This window comes from Musca autumnalis, unplaced genomic scaffold (genome assembly GCF_047663935.1).
Source record: "Musca autumnalis isolate F117 unplaced genomic scaffold, ASM4766393v1 scaffold_1, whole genome shotgun sequence".
Taxonomy (NCBI): domain Eukaryota; kingdom Metazoa; phylum Arthropoda; class Insecta; order Diptera; family Muscidae; genus Musca; species Musca autumnalis.
The window spans coordinates 86,347,458-86,364,599 of NW_027411644.1; the positions used below are offsets into that span (position 1 = coordinate 86,347,458).

Here is a 17,142-nt window from a genome sequence, read left to right on the forward strand (position 1 = left end):
CTTTATTAAAAGTTGTTCACCTATAAAATAAAGCCTATTAATATTAAATAATTTTTTGTTTTGCAGAAATGCTTATTTTTTCAACTTATATTTTAATGACTGCAAACACTAATTTTTGGTTAATGATATGTAGCATGCATATGTATTTATTTTAATTATAATTTTATCACAATTTCTTAAAACGACTGAAAAGGACTTTTCCCAAATTCTCTTATTTTGTGTAAAAAATGCTCACAATTATTTACTAATATAATTTTTCCTCTATAAACCGTCAATAAACAACGATTTTTTACATTTTAAACACAAATACAATAAGAAATCTTTCATTTTGTTTGTTTACGATAGGCCATTTGGCTACGAGAAATTACTCGCAAATTTATGCTCAATTTCTCGATAATTTTACTCGATAACGAATGTTGTCATCCCAACTTTGAGTACTCGGGTCGAAACAACTCGATGTCGAATCACGTAATTAGGCCCCAGCATTTTGACAGATTTTCCACCTTTTTACACCACGAAATTTGTCGAATAGATAGTAGTAAAAGAGAAAGACATTTTGGCATGCTCTCTCTTAAATTTTGCTTCAGTTGTACCACTTTTTGGGGTTAAGGAACGCTTTCCGAGTAAAAAATGGTAAAACTTTAAAGGCCTGCGCACATAAGCTGCCTTGCCTGCTTACCTTGCTTGCTTCTGATAAAAGAATAAAAAAGAAGAGGGCAATCCTGTTCGAAATTTGCTCGGCCTTCTTTATTCTTTTATGGCTTTACCTAATTAATTGCGTGTTGCGTGTGCGTTCGAAATAACAAAAACAAAATACATGTATTTGTTTTAAATTTGAAATACATGTATTTTGTTTTTGTTTTTTCGAACGCACACGCAACACGCAGTTAATTAGGCAAAGCCTTTATTGTTATTATGTCAGAAATGAAGCAGGAAAGCAAGGCAGCTTATAGCTATATTACATTACGTGTATTTCATGTGTATGTTTTGAATTTTGTTTGTCCTCGTGTACTTCTTTGTGTGTGCGAAAAATGACATTTTACATAGGATTTATAATGTTTGCTATTACACCAGTATATGTTTTTTTGTGTGACATAACCTATAAATGTAAACAAATACTTTATCAAATCTATTTATTTATATTTCTTTAAGAAATTATTTCTTTCAGCAAATTTTGCAAATTTCTGCTTTCATCAAAACAAACAAATCAGCTGTTTTCTATTTATTGTACATACAATAATAGGAAGGGCTCTAAAACGAAAAAGTTACACATGGGTTCACTCATCATTTTGATAGATGAAATTTTGTATATGGATCACACTATGTGTACAACATGTAGATGTAAAAAAATGCAAAACATACACATGAAATACACGTAAGGTAATATAGCTATTATGTACGCAGGCCTTCACACATTTGTGAATATCAACGAATAGAAAAACTTAACAGCCTGTTTCTGTATGTCGAAAGAAGAATATGTGCGAATGAAACACCCAGCCCAAACTTTAGTTTTCGAAATAATTATACCTTTGCTTTTGCTTCAAAACAAATAATTTTCGACTTTTGATGAAAAATTTAAATATGCGTTAAAAATTTTATCATAAATGTTACATTAATATAAAGTCAGGGATTTGTTAGGAATATAGTAAGAGTCATGGTATAAGTAAAGAGGTAGATTTAAATGAAAAAAATCTATAAAACCCTTGTTTTTGCTGAATTCCTAAAACATCAAAATTGGTAAACACTAAAGCAACAAGTGGGTTTGTTTACAATACCAATTTTGAGCATTTTATAAAAAACAAGAAAAATGAATGAAGGGCCAAGGTTTCTCCACATAATCGAGTTTCGGATATGATAAAATGTTTGTTTCAATGATAAGCTGACAAATTTTTTCCGTACTAATATTCTAAACACGAATTTAAAAACCATTGAATTCGATTGTTTTTAAAATTCTTTGGCATATTATTCAAACAGCACACACACATACCATGATACAAGGTAACCTCACGCTCAGAGCTCACAGAGTTGTATTCGCTTTGCCGTCCCTTCATTGACAAAATGTTTCTGATAAACTTTGTATGTATATGTTATAACATATATACATATGTCAGTTATATTTACAATTTCAAATTGTAATAAAATTTTATTCTTTCAAATTTTGATTAAAATTTTAACGGAAAATAAATTGCCATTTCAAATTTTCGACAGACAATAGCACAGCCCATATCGGGAGATTTGCTTAGGGGTAGTTTACACTATATGTAAATGTCATATGACATGACATTTTCCATCGTTATATATTCGCTAATATTTTCAATATTGGAGATTTTCCTTACGCCATTTACTCTGTGGGCCCACACCAACAAAAATGTAAAAAACTACGTCTCCACATTGCCTCCGTGGGTAGATATGGAATGGGTTTTTTCGTGTCATATGACATTGATAGATAGTGTAAACTACCTCTTACGGGTTGTGACAGTGGTGGTTTCTTTGATGCTATGAGACCTGTGTTAACACGTCCAAAATTAAACCAGAACCTCAACGAATTTTTGGTGCCGCCAGTTCCAAATGAAAAGGAGGCGAAGTTTCCCAAACAAATCATCAAACAATTGTCAACAATTGTGGAAACATTGCTGCATGGAACAACACAATAACAATAGAGGTTTCAATAACACCAACTCCTCCCCCACCTAAAAATTCAGATCTTCGGAAAAAAATTAAAAAAAATGAAGCCCAATAAATCTGAAGTCGCCAGCGGTGATGCTCGTGGTGGATTGGAATGTTAATGGCTCCTCCACAGCCCATTAGATTTGAAGAAGATAAAAGTGAAACAATAACAAAATAAAAATTGTTGCCCAAATTGTTTGTCTATGAAAGACAAAAGCATGGTGGATGCGATGCGGCATCCAATAACCAGGATAATTTCTTTGAAATTTCCACCCAGTCACCACGCAAAGGGTTCACTTGCTAAGAAACTAGACAAGCCTGTGACAGGTCAACTACGAATTGCCACAGAGAGCAATACACCCATGACTCAAAATTCTAAAAGTGTTTGCGATATCGAAACCCCTGATCAAGGAAAGACTAAATCAAAACCTTTGGCGTCATTCCATGAAACTCAATCATCTTCTGCTTCCCCAACATCTTCTATGGAAAACAAAAGATGCTCTGGAAATGAGTAATGTTTGACACTAAAATCAACATTTTTAAGAACTCCCCATGTGTGCCAAATCATGGTTCAATATCTTCAAATAATCTATCAAAAATTCATGAAGATTCAATACATATAAAGGACGAGGACATATCAGCATAAAAAATTGTCTAAACCTAAATTAAGTTTTTAGATAACTCATTTTCGAATTATAGCATCGATGTCAAGCAATCGGAATGTGTTGCTATACTATACTATATGATACCTACCCCACAAACACATAAAATGCTATTTATTTAGACTTAAGGGTCTGTTCTTATTTCTACATTTATGTCTATTTCTCCTTTTATTGTTTTTTATAGTTACAGAAAAATATCTAATAAAAAAAAGATATAGTCCCAATTTACATTAGGCGAGTTTACTTGCGGCAATTGTCAGTTTGATGGAGAGAGAGGTGAGGCATATGGTAACCCTTTGCCTTTCAGCCCCCTCTCTCGCCTACAAACTGACAATTGCCGCAAGTAAACTCGCCTAATGTAAATTGGGACATATTACAAAATTTCTTCGTAACTTTTTAATACTAACGGACAGTGGATCCACTTGTATGGAGAAAGTGGCCAAAAATATTTCCAGTGCAAATATCAAGTTAATTCGTCGTTTAAAGCTTTGTGCTGTTGCGAAGATTGTTTTAAGAAAGCATGAGCGTAACATTCTCCCCCCTTCCCCTCTGGAGGGGGCTTACGGTAAGAATCGTTTTATGCAGTTAATACAAAATTGCATGAATAAAGGTCCCGACTATCTTATGATGCAGAAACAGGCATGGAGAAACAAAACAATCTCCAAAACAACATAAAATCCAACCAATTTAGCGGATTAAAAAAACATTTTTGTCTGAAAATTGCAAAAAAATTTAATATAGATATTATAGCGTTCTTCCAGGAAAGCACACACCGCCCATATAAATTTGGAAGAAGATTTCTTAGCCTTGACGTTGATGCCAATTACGTTAATGTACATGGTCAGATATATGTATTATACGCTAATATATCCATTGAAACCCTATTCTAAGGCAGTTTTAGTCAGCGACCCACCATTTATAGTCTGGCACTAGATGGCAGCTGATATTAATACTGAATAATCTTAAACCCATGACCTACATTGGAAAATTAATCCCCAGGTGGGCACTGGTGGACTAAGAAAACATACAGGTAACTGGAATTCCACAACACTTTTAAAGAAAATTAAGCTATTACCCCCTGCTTCAAAATCCACTATAATCTTTTTCAATACGTATAAGTTTCGCGATATTTAGAATATATTTACAGGCCATGGTAGAACAAATACAAGGTAAAGTTAATACTACAACAAATACAACTCGAACAACAACCACAAAGGAATTTGTTTTTGTTTGTAACGTTACTGCCAGTTGTACAGTTAAACCTCGATTATCCGTGAATCGATTATCCGGGAACCTCCATTATCCGTGATAGAAATGAAATGTTTGACTTTTTCCATTTCTTCTATTTTTCGTTATAAACTTCATTACCCGGGAGTAAAAACTCACTTTCCAACTAATGTGATTAACCCCCTGTTTTTGTAAAAAAAAATATTGTTCTCACACGAATTGTCAAATTTTGTAGATCGATTTTCTCGCCTTAGCGCAAATGTGGAACGCTGATTTTTGAATGACGAATTCTTAACTATATATAGAACGTATCTACGAAGATATAGGTCTGTATGTCATCTAGGGGCTGAGCTATGGATGCCCAAATTATTACGAATATAGACGAACGAACAAAAAATAGTTACAAAAACAGGGGGTAAGAAAACAATAGGTAAACAAACGAAAACTGGAAATTCTCCCTTATTACACAATTGTGTATTTATGGTATCGCAAAAACCATGAGATAAAGTCAATTCAGATGAATCTGATGATGATGATATTATGTATCCTTCTAAAATTTCGTGGATTACAGTAACAAATTTAATTAAAATTTGCAGATTTTTATATTATTGTACAATATTATGCCATTTTTACCTAAAAATATGTTCAAAAACTGCATAAAAGCATTGCCTCCATTATCCGGGAAAATCGATTATCCGTAATGCCTCCGGTCCCGACCATAACGGATAATCGAGGTCCGACTGTATTTGTAAACAAAACAAGGAAATGTCTATAAATTATTGGAATTTAAAAAACTAATAATTTTTCACATTTGGTTGAATATTTTGGAAAACATGAATGAAAATTCGTTACATTTTCAATTTTTATGTTTCCACATCATTCCACTAAATGTATAAATTCTCGCAGAAAGTAGAATTCTTGCAGAAAAGTTTGGGGTCGCTGGAAATTCATAGAAAAAGGAGAAGCTGTTTCAATGTTTTGTTTTAGAAATCAAAGAAGCACATGTTTATTAGGGCTTTATTTTTTTAAATTTTAACAAAATACCTCACATATTAACAGACGTTGTATCGCCTCTACAAGCGGGGATTTACTGCGCGGCTTATCGTTCGAACTTGGAGGAGGTTACATATCATTGATATGAAGAAGTCTTTCTGGGAAATGTTTCTTTCCGAATGATATATTTTTTTTCTCAAAAAATATATGACCCTAATAGTACGTTTATATATAAGCGAATTTAACCAACCCACTGGGGTTTCAAATGTCAATTCCTTTACGTATACGTCAAGAAAATCCTAATTAAGAAGGTTAACCCTGCAAAAGGCTATAATATAAACATGGCCTAATGTACATCGAAATAGAAATAAATGTATAAAATGTCATATGAAATTTGACACTAGCGTTACAACCCAGTTCAGTCAGCTGTGTATTGCTGCTACCTTTTCTTATTCTACCATGTTTACAGGCACTTAAAATATGGGGTGTTCTCACAACAAATGTTCTGATTTTGGAGTCATTCTTAAGAAGTGCGCGTTTGAATGAAACAAAAACTAATATGTTTTTAAAAAGCTCCATGTCATAGCTGTCGGATATGCCAGACGTAGTACCAAAACTTTGACATAATTTTTTTTATTTTTGGCCAATGGGTGGATCCACTTTGTAACGGCCTAGAAAAATAAAAATCAGTAACGTCAGCTTTTTAATTTTTTCCACTTCTTGACCTTAACTACAGTAATGGTACGTTTTTCTGCAGCCAAAGCGAGGGAGCAGCGGCGAACCCCGACATAAGGATATAACTTGATAAGTTGACGACGACAATGACGGAAGACTTTCTTGCGGAGTCAAGGAGTGCGTTACGGATTTCTTCAGATTTGAATAGGCGAGACAAACCGGTGCTGGTCATCTTGGAGTGAGGAACATTGCATCCTTCTTCCGAGATCTGCAGATTTCCAACTATGAAATTAAAAAGCGCATACAATTATTATTTGTCTTTTCTCATTTTGTATTCAGCCTTACCAGGTCGGTTGTTGTAGCAAATATGTTCCTTCGAGTTTATATCAGTTACTATGTTCTGATTCATCTGTATGTGGACTTAAAAATTCTACAGCATGGACCCGTTGCATTCCCAATACGAACTAAGGCGTCTGCATTGTACGGATCTTAACTAGGCTAAACCACTCGCGTGGTTCTGGCGTTCTTCTGCTGCAATGGATGGGAGGTTGTCTCCAGTACGGTGGTGGACTGTGTGGCAGCAGATGTAGGGCTGATATTTACATAATATTCAGATGGAAGAATTTCGATTTCCTTTTGAAAATTTTAGTATATTTCCTCGCAACTACAATATATCCATATGGGCCGCGATGCCTGTTTATTTTTTGCACAACGCTTACAACTTTGTATTAGCAATTTTTTCCAAAATTACTTAAAAAATATTTAATATACACAATATTTCAAAAGAATAAAGAATGTAAACAAAAAATATATATTTTGTTATTGTTGTCATTGACATACAATAACAACAACTTTCATATTGTTTAGAATGCATGGTTGTATTTGGCAGCTCAAGGACGGTTTTTACAAATGAGATTACCTTCTTATTCTGCCATGCACACATACAAAGATTGTGTATATTCATGGTTTAATACTTATACCATGTGTATATTGTTTTAGGAATAGTCGAAAGAAAAAATTTAAATTAACAGGAAGCTTTGGCTAACCTTTCTTATGTTGCGGGGCCTAGGCATACCAAAGTCCGCCACTGCAAAAAAAAAATTTTGCGTGGGGGTACCTTAAGGGGAGACCATTTTTGCCATTTGTGGGAGTCTCTAAACCACACTAAAAACATATAACTCCCAATTTGTGGATGTTGGAGCGTCGGGGGATAAAACTTGAACCACTCGGGAGCACTCCTTTCGGGTAACTACACATCTGCGTGGGTAGTTAGCCATGCTCGTCGGTTGGTGGTGGCCAAGTTGTTAAAGGGGTGGCAGATTATGTTGTTTGTTTTTTTTATTTGTGGCCACATTCATAAGGTGGCAAATATGCGAATCTACATGCCTCATTGGTGTGGAGACATGCAAATATATGTTTTGCTTTGCCACTGATATAAATTGTGTTGTTGCTTCTTGCCTGGGTATGCTAAGCCAGGACTTTGTCAACATTTCCTCGTGTATTGGAATGCACAAGTTCATTACTCCATCAGGGCACGAATATGCTTTTCTAATGAATAGTATATTGGTCCACTGAGAGTTTGGGTGGGCTTGTGCAGACCAGTACCAGAGAAATGCCTGAAACGAGAAAAAAGTAAAAATATTCATTAAAAATGTAAAATTAATGTGGAACGATACAATACAAACCAATCTCTCCAGTAAATGTCAGCTGATGAAGTGTCAAGTGGTTGCATTCACTTGTGGGTAATAGCCCAAGAGTAATGTGTTGCCAACCCAGTAGTTTAGTGGGGAACAGTATTATCGGCACAGTGGCCTGTTTCTCTTAAATGTTAATGTGGGAACAGAGTCCTCTGTTAAGGTGGGAGAAATCCCGAAGGTTCGCGAAGAGGTTTTTAAGAAAGGGACAATTTAATTAATATTAAAGAAGGATAGACAGATGGTACCCGACAAAATGTCTACCAATGGAAGTTTGCTTCTGCGCCCTACAGAGGTTATAAAAGAGAGTAATGGATAAGAGAAAGATCTAGTTTGTCTTTTGGTGCTGAACCAGAAATCCTCTGAGTGTGTGAAATTAAAGTATTTTGCAATAAAAATTTATTTTTTAACTAAATTTCCTATAAAACAACTCAAAGCGTAAATAAATTGACAATTAAAACAAAGGTAGTTAATAAATTGGACAAAACATTAAGTAAAAAGGTGAAATAATACTAGCATTGTTTAAATAGGTGAAGTGTGGAGAGCCATTTGATAGTGTCGTTACACAATTAGCATCGAAGAAAATATAATAATCGGCGCACGTCAATAAGGTAAATGTTATAATGTGAAAATATCCTGTGAATTTTTAAATAATAAAATATTCACATTCTGTGGCTAGGACAACCGAATTTGGATGCACGAACTGAATGTGAACAGCGATACCTGTTGGAATACAGCAAGACTAACTACATTAGATGATAACGCCACGTTACGTCAAGGTAGGAACTATAATTTGAATAAAGTTCTGTCCAGTCGCCATCTATTGGACAGTACCAACGGTATCATTCTCTCCACCGTTCCAAGGTTCAGCACCAACCAAAATTTGCCTTTATATTTTCCCAAGACAACAATCTACGGTCATCCGGCGAATTGACCGTAACGTAAAACACCAGTGTAATTGTTGGGCGAATGAAAATTGTGGCCCTAAAAACCAATAGAGATTTTAAATCAGCAAATGAATAGATTTTGATGCCGGAAAAGTCTATTAGAGGCAAACACAGTCTGTCACGTAAAGTGTGACATAATGCTGAATAACTAAACTCCAATTTTTGAAAATTTTGATTTTTTTTAAAGCGACAATTATAAACGTATATTTTAAATTTGATTTTAGTAACTATCTAGATTTATTCAAAAATCCCATTATTATATTTATTATTATTATTAGTATTAATTTTATTGTTATCTGTATTTTGTAGCTATCTGTTACCTTCTGCAAGGTTTTTTTTTGTTAGCTTTCTCCAAGTGACATAGTTCGCAGTTTAATTAGAATTATCCCCCTAAGAAATTTTCCAGACAAAAGAGCTCTTTTTAGTGGATTTTAGGGTGGGTTGATGTTTTAATAATTGTTTTATGTTAGTACAGCGCTAATTTGCTGTCGACATTGGGGAAAGTGAAGCCGAATATTTTGGCAGTCTAATTCGACAAAAAAGAAGGAAACAAATAGGTGTCATTAAAATTGTGTTTGGTCTGAAGACCGTTCGTTTAACGTTTGTGTTTAGTTTTTTTTTGGCAAATAGCCGTTACAATTTAAAATTCCTAATAGGATTTCAAAAACATTCATTACGACATATTTTATGTAATTTGTCATTTTTATTTTATTTATTGTTTATTAGGTGTAACTTAACCATTTTTATATAATTATTAAGGAAAACGTTTGTAATAGGATTAATTTGTTTTAGAAACCTAAGAATAAAAAAAAAAGTATGACTTGATTATAAACCTGTAAAGAAATGACGATGTGTTAGATATTATTTGGATGACTGTGTGACGAGGTAAGTGATGTGATGTGGGCGGTGTGTGGGGTCACTAGGTGTCAAGAAAGGGAATGAGTGACCTTTGGTTGGGTGGGCAGTTTATGGGCCAGCAGGTTGTGGGTGGAATTGGTAGTGATGTGTTTTGCATTATAGTATGTGTATAATAGTGCATTGTTTTTATCGTTGCGTGTTGGGTATCGGGACATAAGGGTTGGGACCACACCCAAGAGAAGCGGATGAGCTAGATGGTGGCCATTGGACTAGTCCCCTAAGTGCACCACGTAACAATATGGCGCCCAATAATAAATGAATTTAAGGATAGTGTAGGTCAACTAGACACTATATAATAGACCAATAGGAAAATATTCAATAGCCCAACATCTCTGACGGAAGTTTTAGTCTACCGAATGTTTGCTCCATATCCATTCTGGACTAGTGCCAGAATGTTGTATGGAGGATATGTTCTGGGACACTAGGGCGAACGTCTAGTGATGACTAATACCACCCAGAATATGATTTGGCCTACAGTGTAAGGCAATACACAAGGTAGATGCAAGTTATGTTCTGGATTGATTGTGTAAAATATGTCGTTTAAAAAGAATTGTAGTTGATCCATGTTCAATGAATTGATATCCACCCTAGTACATAACTAGGTGGTCGTTGTATCTAAAGGTTGAACAGAAAGTATATTAAGCTATACCATATCCTGTCACTGACAATTCGTTTTTTTGTGTTTGTTTTAGTTATCCGTCCTCCACATCACTACCAATAGCAACTTTGTGATAGGCCGTAAATGTACCGCACACATCACATCCTCGTCCTGAAGTCATCTTTGAAAGACTATAGATATTTATAAAGATAATTAGAAAAATAGAAATAAGAGAAACCCAATTTAACAAATATATATATATACACATCAGGAATCCGAGATATTTTAAGTGATTCAACATAACGATACTGGATAAAGACAGGGTGATCCTTGGGCATGAGCAGGGAAACTAGGTCAACTAGTAAATTAAAGCGGGAAAGACCTGAAAATTTTGATATTAACAGTTCGGTTATTATAGAAAACAAAAAGAAGAAAAATAATACTAACCCCGAAATGGCTGAAGGTAATACAAACTCACAGGCACAGATAAGGGATTTATCCCAGACCATCAATGCCAGTTCTCCGGCTACTAACGTAGTAGGTCAAGCTTTTATGCAGGGGCAACCATCAGGCACTCCACAAGCTAGTAGATCGGCAGGCGCTCCACAAACAAAGACTCCGGTAGGTTCGTCAGTTAGTGGTAATCAGCAACTAGAAAACAAGATCCATAATCTGAAAGTAGAAATGGAAGATATGAAGAGATCCTTAATGAATATAACTAAGGTATTGCAAGACGTTGCTAAAACAGTTTCTAGGCCAAGTGAGTCAACCGAGAGGCCACCAATGTCGGCAGGGCGTTCGGCTGAATCACAGCCTATTACCCGAACTACCAATACTGTATCACAAGGCCAAGATGGGCCACAGACGTCAGCGGTAAATAATGCCTCTACTGGTGCTGAGCCAAATGGACAAAATCCCTATAACTCTCGTGCGGACCAAATTGTTCCACATGTCCCAACTAACAATAGTAACTCAGCTCGTTTTGATCCCAGGAGCACTATTAGAATTAATAAGTTAGGACTACAGTTTGACGGTAATCCGTCAGGGTTGGGAGTTGAAGAATTCGTCTATCGTCTTGAGTACTTTCAATGGCAATATGGAATACCCTGGCCTGAAATTATAAGGGATTTTCCACTCCTTCTCTCAGGTAGAGCCGAGTCCTGGTACTGGCTTTTCCAAAAAACTAATAAATTTCATAACTGGGAAGACTTAAAGCATAGCTTATTAAGCCAGTACCAGTCATCGAAATCGAATATGGAAATAATCACAGAGTTGGTCCAAAGAAAACAACAACCCAATGAACCAATAGATAACTATTTTCAGGCAATGGGGCAAATAAGAGCTAGGTTGGTCCAACCGATAAGAGAAATCGAGATGATTAAGATTTTGAAAAAGAATATTAGGGAAAATATAGGCCGGATAGTATATCCAATTGCAGTGTCATCTGTGGAAGAACTGAGAATCGAATGTAACGAAGGGGAAAGGCATTTTCTAAGGCGCGATAATAGACCGTTTGTACCCCCTACTCGACCCGTGAGACACGTGAATGAGATAGAAGAAGAAATCAATTATCAATATGAGAGGCCCCGTGAGGAGGAGCCTGATGAAATCGCAGCTGTTCAGATCGAAAGGCAATACAGTGTAAATTCGGTTTGCTGGAACTGTAAAAAGACAGGGCATACCTTTAGGAACTGCGATGCAGCTACCAGGTCTCTGTTCTGCTATAGATGTGGAAATCCGGGAACCAAGAGTCCGACATGTAGCGTTTGCCAGGAAAACCGCAACAGGGGCGCGGACAAACAAGGGGGGCCGCGTCCATCAGAAAACCCCTGAAGATAATTCGGAACATCCAAAGTCCTGCAGATAAAGAGAAAAGTAGGCAATTAGATATAAAATCAAACATGATAGAACAACAATTTAAACCTGAAATGAGGCACTATTTACCCGTAGAAGTAAGGGAGAAGAACTATGAGGAAGTTAGAAAGAGAATAATGGGAAATAGTGAAGAACTAAGTAAAAACTATCAGAAAATACTAAAAGTGCGACAAAAATTTAAAAACAAAAAGAGGGAAAATAAATTGGTGGTAGAATCTCTAAGAAAATTTAGCAATATTAATGACCCCCGAATATTCACAGAAGTGGAAATACAAGGCCTTAAGATGGAGGGCCTTTTAGATACAGGCGCTTCTATTAGCATATTAGGGAAGGGATGTAGAGAGATTTTGGAGCCGCTTAATGTAACCCTTAGACCCATATATTCAAATGTTAAGACTGCGTCTGGACAGAATCACCGAATTATCGGAAAAGTTACGCTAGATGTTAAATACAAAGAGTTAATAAAACGGTTAGATTTCTACCTCTGCCCAGATTTAGATCAACATTTGTATTTAGGCATTGACTTCTGGAAGCTTTTTGGTTTACTGCCACGAGAATTAGAAGTCAATGAGTTGGACATAGAAAATATACAAAAGGACATGTTGAAAAATGGCGCTTATAAATTAAACCCGCATGAATTGTCACCCCAACAACAACAACAATTAGACGATGCCATCCGCCACTTTGATACTTTTGAGGAAAAGGGGTTGGGGAAAACAAATTTAGAGAAGCATACAATTAGATTAGTTGAAGGCGCAGAACCCGTTAAGGACCGCCACTACCCGTTGTCCCCAGCGGTACAAGCTATTGTCTACGAGGAGATAGACAATATGCTCCGACTCCAAGTGATAGAAGAAAGTGAGAGTCCTTGGAGCAACAGGACAACGGTAGTTCGCAAACCGGGAAAGAACAGGTTCTGCCTGGATGCTAGGAAACTAAATAAATTAACAGTCAAAGATGCCTATCCACTTCAGAATATTGACGGTATTCTAAGTAGGATAGATGAAACTCACTTCATCAGTAGCGTCGATTTAAAATATGCCTTTTGGCAAATCGAGCTCGATGAAGAAAGCAAAGCCTGCACTGCGTTCACAGTTCCTGGAAGGCCATTATACCAATTTAGGGTAATGCCTTTCGGGCTGTGCAACGCAGCGCAGCGCTTGTGTCGACTAATGGATAAAGTCATCCCCCAACAGTTAAAAGATAATGTTTTTATATATCTAGATGACTTAATAATATCCAGTGAGTTTCAAGAACACCTGCGACTACTTAAAGAAGTGGCGATGTGTTTAAAGAAGGCCAATTTGACTATTGGAAGAAAAAAGTCCCAATTTTGTTTTAGGGAATTAAAATATTTAGGTTTCGTGATCGGTGAAGGTCAATTGAAAACGGACCCAGACAAAATTAAAGCTATAAGAAACATCAGAGTACCTCGAAGTCCCCGGGAAGTCCGAAGCTTTCTTGGAACGGCCGGATGGTATCGCCGTTTCATAAAAGACTTCGCGACGATATCTGCCCCGCTAACAGACACGTTAAAAAAGACCAGGAAATTTGAAATTGGTGAAGCCGCAGTAAATGCTTTTGAAAAATTGAAAAAGGCCCTGACTTCAGCCCCTGTATTACGGCACCCTGACTTCTCGAAGCGATTCTACGTACAATGCGACGCTTCTGATTATGGTATAGGGGCCGTACTATATCAGCTGAATGAGAAACAAGAGGAACACCCGATAGCATTTTTTTCTCAAAAACTTAACTCGTGTCAACGCAACTATAGCGTGACCGAGAAAGAGTGCTTGGCGGCGGTGTTGGCAATTAAAAAATTCAGACCTTACATTGAAATGATGCCTTTCACCGTAATCACCGATCATGCCTCCTTAAAGTGGTTGATGTCCCTGAGAGACTTAAGTGGGAGATTAGCAAGATGGTCTCTTAAGTTACAGGGGTACGATTTTGATATTCAACACCGAAAGGGCCCCGACAATGTCGTAGCCGATATGCTATCGAGGGCCCCAATTGACCACTCAATCGATGAAGTTAGCATAAACGAATTTCTTGATTTTGAAACCAAAGAATTCGAGAGCGATGAATACTTAGAATTAATAAAAACTTTCAACGAAAATAAAGAGAGATTGCCAGATCTGAAAATTCAGAATGGGATGAATTTTAAAAAGACTCTGCCCGATCATGCTATGAATGAAGAATTCAAATGGAAATTGTGGGTACCGGTTGGCATCACTTATCAAGTTATTGAAAAAGCCCATATAACACCAACAGCATGTCATGGGGGTATTCACAAAACTTTAGAGCGCATTAAAAGATTCTTTTATTGGCCAAATATGACTGTACAAGTAAAAGAATATATAAAGAAATGTCAAAAATGCCAGGAATCAAAAAGTTGTAATCAAAATATGATGCCTCAGATAGGGAAAGAAGTCATAACCGAGCGACCCTTTCAAAAGCTGTATATCGATTTTCTGGGGAAATACCCCAGGTCGAAAAAGGGAAATGCTTACATATTTATTGTTGTTGATCATTTCTCTAAGTTTATATTTTTGAAAGCTATGAAGGAGGCAACTGCGGCCAACGTTATCACTTTTCTTGTAGGAGAAATCTTCCACAAATTCGGAGTACCCGAGATTATCCACAGTGATAACGGGGCCCAGTTTGTATCCAAATCCTTCCAAAATATGATCGACACCTATAAAATTAGGCACATGAAAACGGCAGTATATTCCCCGCAATCAAACGCCTCCGAGCGGGTGAACCAATCGGTAATCACGGCCATAAGGACATATTTGGAGGAAGACCAGCGAGACTGGGACCTTTACTTGACTGAAATTGAATGCGCTCTAAGAAATTCTGTGCACTCTGCAACTGGAGTTACACCGTTTTTCGCGTTATTCGGATGTCATATGTTTACCAGTGGCCAGGATTATCATCTAGCCAGAAAACTTTTGTCTATGACAGACCACGAGGTAACCGAATTGCAGAGACCAGAAAAATTAGAGCTATTGAGAAAGCAAATAAAGGAAAATTTACATAAGGCGTACGAAAAAAGTTCCGAAAGGTACAATAAAAGATCTCGTGTGGTCAAATTCCGTCCTGGACAGGAAGTATATCGTAGAAATGTTGTACAGTCGGACTTTTCAAAGAATATCAATTCGAAATTCTGTAAGAAATTTTTGAAATGTCGCATTGTAAAGCCCGTCGGGGATAATATGTACGAGCTCGAGAATCTGCAAGGTACCCCAATTGGTATTTATCACGTGAAAGATATTAAAATCTAAGTGCAATATAAACCTGTGATACAATTAGGATTAAACATATATGTCTTGTGTTGTCCCGATAGTATCTAAGTTTATAGTGCAATATAGTAGTTAATATATGTGATAATCCAAAAACCTGCAAAAGTTTCTGTCCGTAAATGTCCCAATTATACACCACACGAATTATACACTTCCTTTCTGTTAGTAAATGTCCCCTTTTTATACTTCTATAGTAATTATACCTACCACGATTATACACTTTATTATATCCCTACCCAACTATACAACTATATCCCTAACTATGATTTCCCTTACTATCCCCAGAGTATATAATTATAAGCAGATAATAAGTTGACACTTACGTCAAGTCCTAAATATGATGATTCCGACCTTTATTGGCACTAGATCATGCCCCCACAATCCAATATTTTAGACATATTTAAGGCGTTGCCCCTATAAAAAAAAATAAGTTAACACAAAGTAAATACTCTTTTCCAACAGCAGATAGTCGGCATACTTCCCTAATATATATGCCCGGCTTGTCTCAGGGTGTGAGAGTTCCCCACGTTGGGTTTCCAATCACACAGTTCCCATTACGAAGTAGAACCCCCGCACACCATCACTTCCAGCGTGCCTTGTTAGTGCTGGAGTTTTGTTGCGGGGCCTAGGCATACCAAAGTCCGCCACTGCAAAAAAAAAATTTTGCGTGGGGGTACCTTAAGGGGAGACCATTTTTGCCATTTGTGGGAGTCTCTAAACCACACTAAAAACATATAACTCCCAATTTGTGGATGTTGGAGCGTCGGGGGATAAAACTTGAACCACTCGGGAGCACTCCTTTCGGGTAACTACACATCTGCGTGGGTAGTTAGCCATGCTCGTCGGTTGGTGGTGGCCAAGTTGTTAAAGGGGTGGCAGATTATGTTGTTTGTTTTTTTTTATTTGTGGCCACATTCATAAGGTGGCAAATATGCGAATCTACATGCCTCATTGGTGTGGAGACATGCAAATATATGTTTTGCTTTGCCACTGATATAAATTGTGTTGTTGCTTCTTGCCTGGGTATGCTAAGCCAGGACTTTGTCAACATTTCCTCGTGTATTGGAATGCACAAGTTCATTACTCCATCAGGGCACGAATATGCTTTTCTAATGAATAGTATATTGGTCCACTGAGAGTTTGGGTGGGCTTGTGCAGACCAGTACCAGAGAAATGCCTGAAACGAGAAAAAAGTAAAAATATTCATTAAAAATGTAAAATTAATGTGGAACGATACAATACAAACCAATCTCTCCAGTAAATGTCAGCTGATGAAGTGTCAAGTGGTTGCATTCACTTGTGGGTAATAGCCCAAGAGTAATGTGTTGCCAACCCAGTAGTTTAGTGGGGAACAGTATTATCGGCACAGTGGCCTGTTTCTCTTAAATGTTAATGTGGGAACAGAGTCCTCTGTTAAGGTGGGAGAAATCCCGAAGGTTCGCGAAGAGGTTTTTAAGAAAGGGACAATTTAATTAATATTAAAGAAGGATAGACAGATGGTACCCGACAAAATGTCTACCAATGGAAGTTTGCTTCTGCGCCCTACAGAGGTTATAAAAGAGAGTAATGGATAAGAGAAAG

At 36.7% G+C, this 17,142-nt stretch overlaps 2 long non-coding RNA genes across 3 annotated transcripts; both read right to left on the reverse strand.

Annotated features, from left to right (window-relative positions):
* Nucleotides 1–5,532: 5,532 nt before the first annotated feature.
* LOC141402479 (uncharacterized) lies at nt 5,533–7,944 on the reverse strand. Of its 2 annotated transcripts, XR_012412641.1 has the most exons (5): nt 7,910–7,944; nt 7,271–7,840; nt 6,570–6,917; nt 6,275–6,506; nt 5,533–6,220 (listed from the first exon to the last, which is right to left on the reverse strand). It is a non-coding gene; the product is annotated as an uncharacterized lncRNA (long non-coding RNA). The 2 variants fall into 2 exon arrangements; XR_012412639.1 differs by lacking the exons at nt 7,271–7,840; nt 7,910–7,944 and having other exon boundaries at nt 6,570–7,265.
* A 1,604-nt stretch (nt 7,945–9,548) lies between these two features.
* LOC141390661 (uncharacterized) lies at nt 9,549–16,842 on the reverse strand. The gene is made up of 4 exons (XR_012409434.1): nt 15,885–16,842; nt 12,064–12,238; nt 10,829–11,053; nt 9,549–10,763 (listed from the first exon to the last, which is right to left on the reverse strand). It is a non-coding gene; the product is annotated as an uncharacterized lncRNA (long non-coding RNA).
* Between the last annotated feature and the right edge of the window lie 300 nt (nt 16,843–17,142).